Source organism: Lissotriton helveticus, chromosome 7, assembly GCF_964261635.1.
Source record: "Lissotriton helveticus chromosome 7, aLisHel1.1, whole genome shotgun sequence".
NCBI lineage: Eukaryota > Metazoa > Chordata > Amphibia > Caudata > Salamandridae > Lissotriton > Lissotriton helveticus.
In genome coordinates this window covers 387,321,262-387,336,744 of record NC_136068.1, presented here as the reverse complement: position 1 = coordinate 387,336,744, position 15,483 = coordinate 387,321,262, and the positions used below count along the sequence as shown (strand labels likewise).

Genomic DNA, 15,483 nt, shown 5'->3' with positions numbered 1-15,483 from the left:
AGGAATAAGAAGCCAGCATTTACGACAGGCAACGCCACAAGCCAAATATGGGCGGAGCTTCAAATCCCTAACTAGCACATGCCTCTATGCTCGACCTAAACAGCGAGTACTTGTTATAATGTGAATGGGGTTAAAAACTGATTAACAGACCTGCCAGCACACAACTATATTACACAAAACTATATTACTGTGTGAGAAGGGGACATGGCCTAGAAGGCGGCGTGACCTCATGCCAAGAGGCAATCTGCCTCCTTCCCACAACAACCCCCTTTCCCAAAAAAAGAAAAACAAAAGCTTGCTGATAATGCCACTAATGTCCTGGGGTATTTTCACAGTCCTTAATGGACATCAGCAGCCCAAAGCATCCAAAAATGAGCTGGAAAAGCACTGTGTAGTGGTTTTAAGTTAGTCTTTCATGCCACCATGTGAAATCGGCTCCTCAGCAGGTGACCGTGTGAAGGGAGCCAATATCACTCGTTGACTGAGTGCGGGTTGGCAGGTCCAGGATAAGCATATTTTAAGTACACAATTCAAAGTCAATTGCCATTTCTCCAATTCTATATACATACAGCCATTTGTTTTGTTTACAGTTGCATGTAGCTCTATCAACCTATCCAAAATGGGTAGTTCCCATTGTTTCTGTGGTCTTACTTGACAGCTCAGTTGTCGCCAGAATCAATAGGCTATGGTCTTTGGATTTGGCGAGCAAGCTTGTATACCTTTTTAGCGGTATTTGAAATGAGTTATGTGAAAGTTGGATGTATTGGAATGATTCTTGGGTGATTTTGTGAAATTGTTGTGTGCGCACGAGTTTGATACTTTTGCAGTATATGATCTTGGTTTGCATATTGTAATCGGTATCGCTCGTACAGTGTGTTCCTGTGAAAACAATTAAAATGTGATGTACGTTTCATCCAGCTATATCGACACCCATTTTGCAAGACACTAATTGTTCACAACTTCCTTTTTTTATTTAGATTTTAGGAACTGTTTCTCAAATACTTTCTTTTGTATGTCTGTTCTATTAAGGCAAAGGACTGTTTGAAAAATTGCTAATCCTGGCCGCAGATCGCAAAGTTTTCTTTGTTGAAATTGGTCATGAGAGACAGCTAAATGGGGCTCAAAAAGGTTGGTTTTTATTAAGTGTTAAAACATGCATGCATTACGCCGTTAAATGTATGTTGGGGGTCTGATTGTAACCAATTTCTGATTTGGTTTTGAATGTGCAACGTTGTCAGTATATGCTATTTGGTTTATTCTGAACATCGCTTGTACTTAAATGACTTATGTCAATGATCGTCACATCTTGTTTGGTCAATGTAAGAGTTTTTAATAAAACACTTTCGCTTGTCCCTAAAATGTTGATTTTATTTAGCGGTAGCTTAGCATGTGCTATGTTAGAAGAATGATTTGATCGTCAAAAACAAAGCTTTGAATATGTGTATATAATGAACACGCTTTTATGGAGATCCTAAATATTGCCTACTGCAGTAAATGCTTGTGTGGGGAAAACCTGTCAATACTGCATTTAAAAAAAAATGATTGTATCTAACCCTTGCAAAAAATTACGGTGTTAGGGTCAGTTCTTTTAAGTCTCTCACTGGTTTGGTGATCTAATAAAATTGTTAAGTTGAACCTCTCAGAAATATCTTGTATCTCATTTTCACCTAAAAGTTTGATTGAATAATCAAAATGTGGACTGTCTTAAGTAGGGGGGACGTTTTCTGGGGGCACACCTGGTATGTCATAAAGTATATTACGTGAATGTTTGCCATCAGATGAACATCTACATCGTGACTATACATGAAATTTCTCTGTACCGCTCTTTATTGTTACTGTCGTACCCTATCCTATATTTATGCTAAAATGTTTGACCGCAGATGTTCCCATTGGCGTTTGGGATTGAATTTATTGTATTGCCTGTAATACCTCGCCTCAAGCAACATTAAGTGATGTTTCTTTGTTGATTGAATACATATGAGAAAAGCCATGATTTTGTTTGGAGTTTACAAAACCAACCACAAAAGCATCGAGCATTTAGGATCCCTTACACAATAATATGCAAATGGGTTAACTGTAGGTTAAAAGTACTTTAAGGTGCTTGTTGGTGCACATTTGAGAATACATTTAAGGTATTCTTGTGCTACTTATTGCTTCACTATCTTATTGCTTTAGCATTAAAAGCCTCATTCTTGGTTGAATCTTTTCAAAGTTTTATTTTCAAGTGTTTGTGTGATTCAACCTGAATTATATTTCATCGTACATCATCCTTGACTGTTAATGTTGCCTGCATTGATTTTTGCCTCCATTTATTCTCTATTGCAGTCTTAAACTTGGTTTTAATTGGTTGCCCACAGGATTGACTTGGGCGTCCTCTCCTACTTGTTAAGGAAACATCTATTGGTTTTTACAGGTAAGACGCCTTGTGTTGAAGGTCTGTTTAGTCTACATTTAAATATAGACTAAACTGGCTCTACTAATGTTCCTAAAAATAGCTTTGTTGTGCCTTGTTAGATGTTCGTTTTTCTCTCCTTGATTTGCTTACAAATATCAATTATCTCTGAATTGGAAGCCATTTTATTTGGTGGCACTTAATTACAAATGTTCAACTTTTCTGACCGCCACCAAGAAAAGTACACATCCACTTTGCCTCTGGTGTGTGTTTAGATGTCATCTAAATGTGCTGTTACAAGATGTACAAAGTTTGTTTTTTGATGATCCGAGAAGCAGATTAGCAATCGTCTCTTCTGGGCCATAACATTTCAACATCAAATATGTCATCACCTAAAATCCACTGTTGCTGAATGCTTTGTTGTATAGTTATTTGGTTTTGTAAGCTATCTTTTGATATGTTAGCATAGCCTTTTTAATTTCATGGCTCATCTTTAACATGCTTCTATAAGTTTGCAGTTCATAGAAACCTTTCTACTTTTATATGGCTTAACGTGTAAAGGTACAGCCACTTCTAACATGCCATGTCATGAATGTTTAGTGAGGCATCTTGTCAGCTGATAAACATAGCTCAGAACTTCGACATCTACTCCATGTAACAGTTCCAAGCGGAAAACCTTTTTTGCCGATTGAGCAACGATTCTCTAGACCACTGACCTATTTGCATGCATTTGAATATTTTAAAGCTGTCTGAGTATATGGTATTCTTTTGTTTTACGATTCTACTAGACTTAATAAACGTCCTGAACCAATCAACAATTCAAATAATAATCCTGATCTTTATGCAGACTTTCAAGGTCTGTATGCTTGTATTTGCCTGTTAACGGGATATGCAAAGCATGCTTTGTTGTGTATGCCCATTTGCTGCTTAAGAATTTGGATAGATATAGAATAGAGTGTGCATACAGGTGATTTTTGGAGATGTGGTATACATTCTGGAAAGGGTAGCACGCCTATTTTAATAAATTCTGTGCTTTCTCTCATTTTTTGTTTTTGATCCTGTTGGATATTTCTTGCGGATTGCCTTTGTAAGGCAATTGTGGGCTTACCAAAGTGCTGTTGTCTGATCAACAAATGGAAATAGTAGGAGCTTACATTTTTTGCATTAATGCCTAGTGTTGTACTTTATGATTTTGTCAGGTGTTCTTTCTTTGCACAGGTAGGAACACTCAATTGGCCAGAAAGGGTTTTGGTACAAAGATAGTATTTTTATTTTTGACGACATACATGAGATGTTACTGGAGCAGGTAAACAAAGTTTGGGTCTTTTGAATGGCATCTTCTTGGGAAGTGGACTGCTGCCGCTATTCTCAGGTCTGTCCCAGTTAAGAAGCCACCAGTTTCCCACACTCATGTTTTGATTTTCTCATGCATTCCTAGTCCATGTTGACTAATGTAATATCTGTCCCCCTAGCATCAAGCCTGCTACTATTTTTCACCAGTATCCTCTTACTTTGTTCAGCCACCCTGCTATACTAAAGTACCCTTACCATAGGTTTCTTTTAAATGCTGAAGAACAAAATACAGGCTTTTGATGTGGCGACCGATAAGCACAGAGAGTAATCTTTGAATGTGTAGCTAATAGTTTTTGTTAGCTACAATGGTCTTTTGCCATGCCAGCCTAGCCCCTTCCCACCTTTGTCCAGTTTTCATAAGGCATTTGAGTTTCTTGTCATATGCGATTTTGAGTGGTGACGCACAATAAGAACTGTTGGTTGCTAATCAAAATCTTCTGAATGGTGCTTCCTCATTTCCAGTGGTAAGGCACCATGCCAATTTCTGGCCCCAGTTGGTAAGGCACCATGCCATTTTCTGGCCTGTAACCTGTTTGTTTTTCCTCAACACATGTTTGCACTGTTAACTTTTTTGACAACCTGACGTAAGTGATTTGTTGCATCTATCATAATCCTAATTGCCACTCAAAAGTTGATGTTGTAATATTTAGACTGTCAAAATATTTCCTGAGATTTTATTTTCCTCACGAGGAAGAGGATTGTGTTACTCATGGTAGTAAGTGCAGACACTTTGATCTGTTCTAATGAGTTTTGTATGAGTGACTGTGGTTGATCTTTAACCAAAAATGGTCGGTTTCACTTTTGAAGGTCTTAGATTTGGCAAAAGGGCTACACGTTGTCTGGACCTCTTGAGCTCCATGGAAAAATCTGTTCGGAAGAATAAAGTTGAGTAGCCTGGTTCTATTGTCCTTTGTTTACAAAATATTACCTCTTGTCTTTGTGAATAGTTTTTCACTAATGTAATGTACATTTTTGAAGGGGTAAAGACAAGTTTGCTAGTGAGTGAACGGTTGGAAGTATGTTCCTGGGGAAGTGCTCCTAACCTTTACATAACTCATTGACTCACTCTTTTGAGTATTAGACAAACAACATAAATCAACGAGAAATTGTTGTCTTTCTTGGGAGTTGTCTTGCTCTTTAAGTACAAATATTCAGCTTTTTCTGTAAATTGTTGCCTCATGTTTTGTGGGCCATTGAGTTAAAGGCTAGTATCTGTATTTTAACATGTAAAAATTAAGTGAAGGGTTCAATGACTGATATTACTATAGTTAAAACTGACTACAGTAGCTTGAACAGACAACTAGAGGACACCAGGGTTGAGAGAGTATGTATTTTAAAGGTACGGGAATTGTATAAGGAGGTTGTTTATATAAGCATGCAGACCTCTTTAGCTGATTTTTCTTTTTTTAGGTCTCGCCTCTCAATGCGCATGTGCATTGAGCGGAGCGAGACTATAGGGGCTTAAACAGAGGTTTACCTAGCTGGCGATTTGTGGCTATTTGATGCTGTGCCCGTGCGCTTTTAGGTCAATGCGCAAGGGCATTGACCTAAAATGCGCGTGCACAGCATCAAATCGCCAGCCATCTGTTCCCCAGCAGCTCTTCCCGCTTCGCCCCACAAGCTTCCCCTCAGCCGCACTCCTCCCACACCTTTGAAGTGAAGCTTAGCTTCACTTCAAAGGCCACTGCTGCTTCACACAATTCACGGCCGCCAGGACGTGTCTCTCCCTCATCGCCGCTCTCCCCGCTCTGCCCCCTGCTGCGGCCGTGTCGCATTTCTCCTCCCCCCCCCCCTCCCCACAGCAATGCTCTCCGTCTTGTTATCTACCTCCTTCTAAACTCTGCCTCCATTCCCCTGCCAGTCTCTTTCTTTCTCTGACTCTGTAGGTCTCTGCCAACTCTGTATCTGCAAATCTGTTACTACCTGTCTCTCTGTCTGTTGCTGTTGAGATCTTTCTATGGCTGTTCGTTAGTTTCTGTCTCTGTTGTACTTGTCTGACTCTGCTTATATCATTCGGCCTTTGTCTGGTTCTTTCTTTGCCTCTGTCTGTCGCCATCTCTCTGCCAACCATTCCCTGTCTCTCTCTCTCTGTCTTTGCCTCCGTTTCTGCATGTTTGTCACTCTCTCACTCTGTCTTCCTCTGTTACAGCCTTCCTATCTCCTCTTGCCTCTGTCTCTTAGTTCTTTTAGTGTGCAACCCTGCCTGGGTATCTTTGCTTCTGTCGGCCTCTGTCTCTCAATGTTCGTCACCCCCCTCTCTCGGCCCCGTCACGGGTCTCCAAGCTCCGTCTCGTGCCCGCTAGCGCAGTCACTTTCATCTCTCTTCCTTCCTCTGCCCCTGATGGTTTTTTCTCCTCCGTCGGCTGTTCCTTACCCCAGTTTCCCTTCCTCCTCGCCTCTCCTATTTCTTAATCTAAGCCCCTCGTATTCTCTTCTCCACCTCTCAATCACTCATTTCCTTTTTTCCACCATAAATTACCCTTCCCCCGATGCTCTCCTTCCAGCTTCTATCCCTCCCTTATCCCCGCCTCATCCCTTCATATTGGTGTCTCTTTTCCGCCTCTGTATCTCCACACCATGTCTCCTCTTCCTTCTTCCGCTCCCATCCCATCCCATTTTCCCCTCACCACCTCTTGTTTCTCGTGCTGATGTAACTCCCTCACAATTCTTCTTAGCTGCTTTCTCCTTTTCCTTATTTTCCTCCTTTCTCTCCCTTACTTTCCTTTCTCCCCATCCTTTCTGCCATTGTTTCTTCTTCTCTTGTTCCTCTTTTACCCACTCTGACACTGCCCCGGGACCGTCAAAACCAGTTTGCCCAGTTTGGAAAGCTTCACTTCAGTGCTTCTCTCCTCTACTTGCATATCAACACGGTGGTGTGAGGGTGTCTGGTGGGGTGTGGTGGCGGGGAAGGTAGGCTGGGGGGAGGAGAGGTGTGTTTGTGACAACTACCACGGCTGTGCACAAACGCCTTTCATTTGCTCGGTTACCAACAATCTCATAGCCGGCTACTTAAGTGTCCAGGGAAGACAATACGCAGGGCCGAAAGCTGTAGTTATTATCCATAACGACCTCCGAGGGGACCTCTAAACATTACTCACAGAAAAGCAACACGCTTTTATTCCACTAATTGATGCTGCCTTTTAATAAATACAAACTAACAAAAGTCATAGAAAAGGAACAACTGTGTGATGGAAAAAAAGGATGAAAAAACAAGAACGAGACATGTTGCATTGTTTTAAAGCGAAATCATGTATTTGCTGAAATAAAAAAAAACAGAGCAAGTCTTTTTAAATGTTAACCTGGGCGAAGTTTGAAGCGTGCCAAGACTGATTAAACATTTCATGCTTCCCAGGTAAATAAACACACAATTTAGGAGAATTAATTTCCACCATTAAAGTCTATTGACTACCCCCCCAAAAAAAAGAATATGTCCTTGTGTAACTTAACTGGTGCTCCTGTAAAGTGCTCCAATACCTTCGGGTCGAGCTCACGGTATATAAATCTGCACACACAAAATTGACAGAGGCAATTTCAGGCGAGAGGCAGCCAAAATAAAGCATTTTTTTGCTTTAAAAATCGTGAATCGGTCCGTTGGCATGTCTGAAAATAAAGCACGCATGTTGAATGGAATGTGGGAGTCGGGTGTGAAAATCTATACCACTTACTGTCATAAACCTTCTAGCACTGATAACCACACTTGGTGGGTGGGTATCATGTTTGAAGACTGAGTGCCAACAATACAGGAACTGTGTATGGAGATGGAAGGACCGGGAGCTGAGCTAGTGGACAGGGGAGCGCTACATGGGCACTGGCAGGAGTCATACAAACAGATTCCAACTTCACTTGATCCCATGATGCTTATTAGACCATTCTCAGAATGACGAAATGCCCCTGCTAGGATTCAAACCAGTGCACTGCATGTTCCAATTAGATCTCTACAAAAGTTACTAAACGGGCACATATACAATCATATGTAGCCCACATTGTCTTTCATGTGAGTTAAGGGAAGTGATACATAAAACATTCTTTACCTTGTATGACAATTCACCGTTTCTTCATTTTATATTTACATTTTGAATGCCCCTCCAAATCATTAACACATTTAAATCCACCTCAACATAACGTTAACATAATCAAATCTAACCTGGTGGCTCTGTGGATGCATAAATACAAAACAGACATTTGTGTTTGACATCATGTTTGCAGGTTTGAATCGCAGAAGATCCATTCAGCTTTTCATCAGTCTGTGATCAGGGCTGGACTGGCCTATATGGTAATCAGGCAGTGCCCGGAGGTCTGTCTTGACAGGTCATTGTGTGCTTTTTGGCTGATTGTGGGCCTGTTTTATGGTCTTGTGTGTCGGCTTTTGCTGTTGATTTCCCGATATTGCCTCAAACATTGCCTGCAAGAAGCACAGGGCACAAGTCAGGGGTACATGCGACCCCAGCATCACTCAGCGCCACCACAGTGCCACCCCAGCACCACTCAGCGCTACCCCAGCACCACTCAGCGCCACCCCAGCACCACTCAGCGCCACCCCAGCACCGCTCGGCGCCACCCCAGCACCGCTCGGCGCCACCCCAGCACCGCTCGGCGCCACCCCAGCATCGCTCGGCGCCACCCCAGCATCGCTCGGCGCCACCCCAGCATCGCTCGGCGCCACCCCTGCAGATTTCATTCGCAGGAAAGTACCAGCTGGCACTTGTCTGTGAGATATTTCAGCATATATTGTATTGAGTGTATTTATTAATTCCCCATTCCCTTCCCTCTGCCCCCGCCCCTCTAAGTAGCTCTTTGATTCGGTAGGATATAGTGGGGCACCAGCCCCTGCCAGTGGGGGGTCTCGCTGCTGAATGTAGTGCCAGCTGCATGCACTTCTCATAACCAGCCCCCTCCTGCTGGGCTGGGTGGGGGCTGTGTACTGGATGGCCCGATGGTCTGCTCTTCCATTCCCCACAATCTCTTGTTGTGCCTCCCTATGTAAGACCGTCTGGTTCGCCATCATTGCTTTTTCCTGTCACCTTTCTTCTGCATCCTTTTCTACCTTGGGGCCATAATTCTTTACTTTGCGCGATCTCCTCTCCTCACAGACCCCAGCTCTTCTCTAACCTTTCATGCATTTTTCCTTACAGGTTCTTTCCTCGCATCCTTCTCTCCTGGCTGTGACAGCCCCAATGCCTGTCCTTCCGGAACATGCTACTTTTCTGCTTCCCCATCTCACCTCTATCTTTTTGCCAGCTCTTCAAAGCTCCCTCCTTCTCTAGTTTTTCTCCGCATTCATCCCCGTCGTCTCTTTGAGTTCCCTTTCCTCATTCTTTCAGCTCTTCTCAAATACACCACCTCTTACCCCTTCCTCGCAGCGCCTGTTCACCCTGCTCTTGTACTCTTTGTCCTGTGTTCCATCTCCTGCTGCCAAAGGTCCTTTCCCTCCCAGCCACCCGTGGTCCCTGATCCTCTGTTCTTTGCTTCTACCCTAGCTTCCCTCCCTCTGGCTAGCTCCCCTTCTTCTCATACCCAGTCCAGTTTCTTCTGTCCTTAAGCCGGCCATCTCAGCTCTTTCAAAGCTCCTCTGCTCAATCCCTACCATCTCCTGTCTACTTACCCTATCTCATCTTCTTACACCCCAAGCTCCCCTCGTTTCGTCTTTCCTGCCAAGGCTGCTCTCCTCACAGCTAGCTCCTGTCCCCCAGTTCCTTGTCCCTTAGGCTGACAAAGCCAATAGTCCTGGCTTGCTGTAGGTGTAATATAAGTTGTTGTATTATATATCTGGGTGCAATGAGAGAAAAGAAGCAGCAAAATACCAGTTATGTGGAGCTCTATGCTAAGCACAATTTTTTAGTTGATGTTTTTAAGCTGCACCCTTAATTACATTGACCACGCCCCTTGAGAGACCCCCCTCCCCCTGTTTTTTCGTCCCACTTGAAGCCCCAGGTATGGCACCATAGCTTCACGATAAGAACAAGATAACTTGTGTCTTATTAGAATGTTTCCTCGTCCCATATCCTGAGACTTCATACAAACCTTCTTTTCACCACTGGAGAGCAGGCAGACCTTAATTCGTAGCCATGGCTGCAGACCGTGTTAGCTGTCTAAGAGACCCCACGTCGTCAGTTCTTCAAGAAAGTACTAATGAAAAGTTCAGAAAAAGGACAGGCTTTGGGGCACAACAATTCAGACATTGGCGTGCATGTGTTTTTCATGGCTTACCATTGCTTTTATAGGCTGTCCCTCAAAACAGTGGCATTTTGTGGGAACTTTCTTCATACCATTTGTGTTACCATTAGGGAGCGCATTTAGAGTTTGGTGGCGAGGGCACTACGTTGCAGCAGTGACCGAGCACCCTCTCCCCCAAGCACATTGTTCACCTGCCTGATTTAGAGGTGGGCAGACCTTAAGTATGGTGACGACAAAGCTGACTCCAGCTCCATTGCCAGCATACTCCTTCGGCAGCCCAACGGGCCACCGGAGGTTAGCCATCTGACTGCCCCCCAGATTTAGAGTTGGCAGTCAGGTGGCTTTTTCTTGCTCTCTGTGACTGGCAGGTAAAACCTGCCAGTGAGGGACAGTACTTTTTTAAATTAAATTTTTTTTTTTTTTTAACTGACCCCCGCACTAAGGGAGAATAAGCATAGGCAATAGGTCTCGCCCTTGGTACCTTATGTGTTTAGTTATCCAGCACAATATCCTTGGTGCAACATCAAATGTTGCATGGCTAAACACTTTTACGGTCCCAAAGGCGACACCTATTGGCTATGCCAATGCTTGTTTTACTTTCATTCTTGCTCCCCTGCGTGCTGCTTCTCCTTCACATTCTTGCCTCCATGAGTTTTTCTTTTTTGTTTGCTATGTTTTTCCATACATTATTAGAAGAGCCCAGACACCTACCATGCCGCACCTTTACCCAAGAGTGCTTTTTCAGACCAGTAATTCATTTTCGTGCTCAGAGTTAGGCAAAAGCCGCCCTGGGATAGTATTAAAAAAAATACTGCGAAGTAAATGGCTCCTGTGTCATGACCCAAGTATCTGTGGCGACACTTGCATGCATATCCATACCGCTGGCCCTTCTTAGCACCAGAATGCCTACCTACGTATGTGTTGGCACCATGCACGTGTACAGCATAAAATCTTTTTTTCCCATGCTGAACAGCTCTGGCAGTTGGTGTTCACTGGCAGTATATCAAAAACAATCAGTTACTTTGGCAACTTATTTACCCAACTCCAGTGTTCTTTAAACTTTTCTGATGCTGGATCTCCTCCTCCCCCACACACACTTAATGATAACCATGTAAAGTGTGCCCAGCAGTGTATAAAGCACAGGCAGGAAATCCCCATCCTACCCCTACAAAGAGCACTCGGCAGAAGTAAAAACTTAATTCATACATACTTATCAGTCACACACCGAGGAACGGTGCAAGGTTCCATAATGCACAAAGAACAGGTACAGCATGGCCTGGTGCAGTGCTCTAAGGGGCATATCTATCATTAATTTAGCAGGTACCATTGCATTATAACCAGTGAGTTTGAGGGGCCCAGTCGACTCCAGTTATGAGTGTTGTATGAATGTCCATCTGATGAGATGTTGGCCCTTGTAGCCAGCAGCCCTGTCCCTTTGGTTAAACCTATTTTAACTCGAGCTAAACCTCAGTCGGACATATTCTAGTTCCCATTCCACCTCCGAGACTGTCCATCCTAAAGCATCCCCCACCTCTGCTTCAGACCCCCCATGGCCTTTCGCTGACGCGTACTCTGACTGCATGCAGTCTGTTAGCCCACTGTAATGGACTCCTGTCTTACAAGCCCTCTTCAATTTTCCCTGGATTATCATTAATAATGCTACAGGCCAGTGACTGCACTAGACCCTTAATTTGCCAGGTTAACCTCCAGAGACCTTGAGGCCTAGTCTACTGGCTGACCTGTCACCATTCACTGAAGAACTTTCGCTGATGCAGGTCTTCTGACTGCCAAATATTTTCAAAGCATCTCTTTGCTTCCTTAGACCCTCGTTTTTTTTAGCCTTGAGAAATGTCCATCTGTGCCACCCTTATTCATAGAGGTTACTTTACGCTAGCTCCTGACATCTTCGCCTTGGCTACTGTGTGCCAATCTGCCCGTAGCTCTGGAACCCAGTGATTGCACATGCACCTTCTTTTAAAGTGCATGCTGGCTCTAGACATACTGATCTGCTGCTCCTCGCAGAGTCTGGACTTTGAACAAATTTCAATGGGGTAGTGATGTCCCCATTTTCCCATACGCACATTGTAGGTTGAGCCTAGAGTCGGCACATGCGCTGCTCTGCGAGGCATGCTCTGATCCCTCTGGGGATGTTTGAACATGCCCCGCTTTTTAGATTAGTTGCTTGGTCTGCCTTTACCAATTCGATTACTTTGGTTGGTGAACAGTCTGTTTGTCCCACCTTGTGGCTGTTTTGTTAACGCTCTAGCGACTGCCCCTGCTACATGGATCATTTCAGGAGTGGCCATTTGTTTTGTTTCAGTGCACTACTTTTTCTTTCCTCTCCATGCAGCCCGTTTTTTTTATAGGCACGGGGCAAGCTTACGCTGCCTCGAACCCTGTTTCCCTGTTCAAAGTCGGCTGCTCTAAATGTTATGCCACATCCTGTGTGTGAGGATTGGCATTTGTTTGTGGACTTTTGTTTCCTGAGTCAACCCCCCAGCACACCCTCCCTTTTGTACCTTTTTTGTTACAATTCACATTGCCACGTTTCTACTCTTATTTTCATTACTGCTGCTTCAAGTAGAGGGGAGACCAGGGGCTGGGGGTGGAAGTGCGAGGAGGAACTGAGATGGAGATCCGAGGCAGCGAACTAATTTCTCGGACTTTGTGTTGATCTCCACCAGCATAATTGCTTCTCCTCACCAAAAAAACTGCAAGGCTCCTATGAGGCATTCTTTACTTTGGGGGGGGGGGGGGGGGGGGGGGGGGGGGGGGAGTTTTCTCTGTCCCTCGCATCTGATGGTAAATCTTCAATTTGGAGATGTCGGTTTCCTCTTCTGCGTTTGTTGTTTAATTAAGAACAGTGCTCCAAGCAAACTTGTTTACAATGTGGTTAGCACTTGGGAGGTGGAGGAGGAGAGCTGCGAATCAAAGCCAGTGAACACAACCTGGAGGAAAGGGTATGCGAGCACTGTGCTAAGGGTTAATAAAAAAGGTTGCATGTGTGTTTCACTTTTGTATCATCCTTATGCTGTCTTGTGCTTTTCTTTTTTTAGGTCGAGCGACCTATCTCAATGCGCATTGAGCGGGAGCGAGATATATAGGGGCTTATCGAGAGTTTACCTAACTGGCGATTCCACTGGCGATTTCTTGCAGTGCATATGAAAGCGCGTGCACAATACCACCAGCCGCCTGCCTCGCATTACCACATCAAAGGCGGTCGCGTCTCAGGCCCCTGCTGCTTCACACCCTCATGCCGCTCTCCCCGCTCCGCCCCCTCCCCTGCCCGCCGTGTCGCATTTCTCTTCGTACTTTCACTTTGACGGCCGCAGGCCGTCTCTCGTGTTTCTCCTCCCCCCACCCCCCTCCCAGTGTTTTTTTTTTTTTTAAACTGGTTATCCTGTTGCTGCAACCAAGCACCAGCTTCTGCACACTGTGGCTCTGCAGTGCTTTGTCTGACTCACAACTCGGTTCAAAGGCTATACACTAGACTCACTGTGTGCTCTCCCTTTCATATTAGTCTATCGCACTGTGCAGAGCTGTCAGCATGTGATCCTCCTGTCTGACACTCACTCGGCGCAGGTCTTCTCTCACTCCGCACTATTTACAAGTCAATGAGGGCTGATCTCGATGCACTTATTTCGATGGCAGTCCGTATTCCAGGCGTTGTATCAGGCGCCCTGCCACATTTTACTCTGTTTATCGTACCGTCTCTCCCGAGCAAGCAGCGCAATTGCTGCGTGCCTTCAGTTGATCACAATGGGTCTAGTTTTTTCTTCTCGAAGCACCTGGTCCATTAGCAGTTGCCCGTGTTTTTCTCAAGATTGATGGGATAGATACCTCAATGCTTTAAACGCTCGAGATTGCACTATGCCATGGTCTGCGGGTAACGAAATGTTGATCCCAATAAGACAGCTCAGCTTTTCTTTCTTCTTTGGTCAGTGTGCCAAGTAGCAACCCAAGGCCATAGTAAACCCTCCAAATAACGGAGCAAGTGGCTTTTGAAGATAATCCGTTTGCATGTCGATGGTGAGTAATAAGGCTTGTGACTAGTGCAAACACCTTTTACCACCTTATTCTTCAATCAGATTATCTTAAGGATTTAATGTGTGACAAGAATATGTATGTATATTTAAGAAGAGCAACTATAGTTGCAATACTTCGATAAAACAAACCCATATTACAACACCCTTGAATAACCGCACTTTGGCGTAAATAACAAAACAATGCAGCATTGAAACACCGACAAATATTCAATGCAATACAACAATACAGTCGAATGCACCAACAAAATGGAATAACCTAAATCAATCAAAACAAAAAAACAAGCATTGGCATAGCCAATAGGTCTCGCCTTTGGGACCTTATAAGTGTTCAACCATGCAACAGTTAATGTTGTTGCACCAAGGATATTGTGCTGCATAACTAAATACTTAAGGTCCCAAATGCGAGACCTATTGGCTATGCCAATGCTTGTCTTGTTTTACTTTGAATAGCCAAACAGCACTGCTTTAAATTCAGCTGTTGCTGCAGCACTGCTTTGTCCACTTTATGAAATATTGCCTTTTACACCGTTACATTTTGTTGTATTTGTTAAGACGTTGCTATTTGCATGTGCGCATTTTCAGACAGGCGATGTTACTGATTTAGTGCCGAAGTTCTTTCGTGAGATGAGGGAGGGGCTAGCACAGGGGCGGGGCTAGCACAGGGGAGGATGTGTTCAAATAGAAAACACGCCCTGCAAGCTTTGAATTTGAATTTTGAATTTAAAAACACTTATAAAGCGCACTTTTACCTGACGGTTTCATGGCGCTAGGACTGTTACAACCTCAGGTGGCAGCTGAAAAGGGAGCTAGGCAGGGAAGGCTTGCAGAAAGAGATGAGTTTTTAGAACCCTACGGAAATCTTGATAGCATGAGATGGAGCGGACATTGGGGGGGAGAGAGTTCCAGAAAATGGGACCAAGAACTGAGAACTTCGCCCCCCCCCATCCTTATTCTCCTGAAACGTGGGACAGAGAGAAGGGATTGAGAGGAGGAACGAAGCTCTCTAGCAGGAGTGTACCTAGAGATTGACGAATTTGTAAAAGCTGGGGCGGTTCCTGCTCGAGCCTGAAACACGGTGCAACCTAATTTGAAGAGCGCCCTCTCCCTAATGGGCAGCCAGTGCAGGTTCTTGAGTATGGGAGAGGAGTGATGGAATTTAGGAAGACCAAAGATAAGACGTGCAGCTTGGTTCTGCACCAGCTGTAGGCGTCGGAGAGCATAAGCTGGGACGCCGTTGTAAAGGATGTTACCATAGTCCAGCCGGGACAGAACCATGGCCATCACAATAAGCTTAAGTGCAGAGGCTGAAAAAAATCTTGAAATCTTTCTGATAGTGCGAAGAGTAAAAAAACAAGAAGACACCACCGTGCTGATTTGGGAGTGCAGAGTTAAATTAGAATTCAATGTAATCCCAAGGGTTTTAGCAGTGTTCGAAGGTAAGGGGGGGGAACCAAGTGCAGGGGGCCAAAACATAGAGGACCAGGGACTGGATGCTCCGCCCTTCAAGATCAGCCCGAC

General features: G+C 44.3%; 1 protein-coding gene across 11 annotated transcripts in view; it reads left to right on the top strand.

The window, feature by feature from the left end:
* Positions 1–15,483, top strand: part of LOC144768502 (copine-1-like) — an 854,409-nt gene that overhangs the window by 17,655 nt on the left and 821,271 nt on the right. For 4 of the 11 annotated variants that reach the window (XM_078652217.1, XM_078652220.1, XM_078652214.1 and 1 more), the window contains exons 2-3: positions 1,030–1,128; positions 2,326–2,413. The exons of 3 other annotated variants lie outside the window; for them this stretch is intronic. The gene's annotated coding sequence lies outside the window, so the exon portion shown is untranslated. The remainder of the gene's footprint in view (positions 1–1,029; positions 1,129–2,325; positions 2,414–15,483) is intronic. 4 more of the 11 variants (XM_078652215.1, XM_078652216.1, XM_078652219.1 and 1 more) reach the window with 1 other exon arrangement.